The sequence below is a fragment of the Schistocerca serialis genome, chromosome 4 (genome assembly GCF_023864345.2).
Source record: "Schistocerca serialis cubense isolate TAMUIC-IGC-003099 chromosome 4, iqSchSeri2.2, whole genome shotgun sequence".
Lineage (NCBI taxonomy): Eukaryota > Metazoa > Arthropoda > Insecta > Orthoptera > Acrididae > Schistocerca > Schistocerca serialis.
Window position 1 is genome coordinate 819579329 of NC_064641.1, and position 1555 is coordinate 819580883.

The following is a 1555-nucleotide window of genomic DNA, read 5'->3' on the forward strand; positions in this document are numbered from 1 at the left end:
CTTCAGTTATGCCACATCCAACTGAAGTTACTCGTTCATATTAAGTCCCATACAGGTGGTAAAATGAAGAGTGGTAATGGAAAAACGTTCTAAATACAATTTTTTTTCACAAAATACGTTTTCAGTGCTACTGTGTTCTCGGTAATCTGTTGTATATCCCTAGACTTCATCAGGCGCGAAACGATAAAGAAATTCTATCAAACATGCGGTGGTCGATGGCGATTGATCTTTATTCCAATCTGTACTTCCCTCAGGATTTCCAAAATAAAAAAAAATTAGAATTGGTTTATGTTGAGTACTGTTCTACTAATTCGAAAGCTAATGCTGTATTTATGTACTTGTGATATCACAAATAAAACGTAGTGGCTCACTATCAATTGCACTTTGAACAAAGCCTTTCTTCCTGCTATTCTGTTGAAAACTGAAGTTTTTGAGACTGTAACCGAGTGTAAAATAAAGCTTTATTCTTGCAAATAAGAAAATAGTCAATGTTAATAACGCTATTTAAAAAAATAGAGCAGTTGCTAGTCTCGAACCAGCAAGTTCTTCTTCGGACAGCTGTTCATCTTTATATTACATTTGTTGTTGTCTAAATTAGTTGTTATCTGTTTTTTGTCGTGCAACAATCGCTATGGGGAAAGAACCACCTGAATATCATATATCACTATATGATGTAAATAATGAGATGCATGAAAAACTGCCCCATCATGCACGAGGTTAAATTTATTACTCCTGTGGATCGATATCTCGGCGGAACACCACCCACCCACCGGTAAAATTTGTCAGCGGCTCTCGTTTGTCGCTATAGACCGAAGGTGATGGATCAGTGTGACTTGAGCAGGCGTGCAGGATGCCTCACAGACGTACGTGCGAACCGTACCGTCGAATCAGAGAGTTTGAAAGAGGGCGCATTATTGGCATGAGGGCCAACGGCCTTGCCGCAGTGGTAACACCGGTTCCTGTCAGACCACCGAAGATAAGCGCTGTCGGTCTGGGCTAGCACTTGGATGGGTGACCATCCGGTCTGCCGAGCGCTGTTGGCATGCGGGGTGCACTCAGCCCTTTTGAGGCAAACTGAGGAGCTACTTGATTGAGAAGTAGCGGCTCCGGTCTCGTAGACTGACATACGGCCGGGAGAGCGGTGTGCTGACCACATTCCCCTCCATATCCACATCCAGCGACGCCTATGGAATGAGGATGACACGGCGGCCGGTCGGTACCGTTAGGCCTTCATTGCCTGTTTGGGAGAAGTTAAGTTTTAGTTTAGTGCTATTAACTTTATTCACAATAAATTTCATAGACAGTATAGACATACGCTACTAAACGCACTTACAAAATTACAACGTGGTACCATACATAGCAGGAGAAACGACGTAATAGACACTGACAAGGGAACCTCCCCATCGCACCCCCCTCAGATTTAGTTTAAGTTGGCACAGTGGGTAGGCCTTGAAAAACTGAACACACATCAATCGAGAAAACAGGAAGAAGTTGTGTGGAACTATGAAAAAAATAAGCAAAATGTACAAACTGAATAGTCCATGGGCAAGATATG

General features: G+C 42.6%; 1 pseudogene; it reads left to right on the forward strand.

Moving 5' to 3' along the window:
- The first annotated feature begins 925 nt into the window (after positions 1–925).
- LOC126476230 (5S ribosomal RNA) lies at positions 926–1043 on the forward strand (annotated as a pseudogene).
- Positions 1044–1555: the final 512 nt, after the last annotated feature.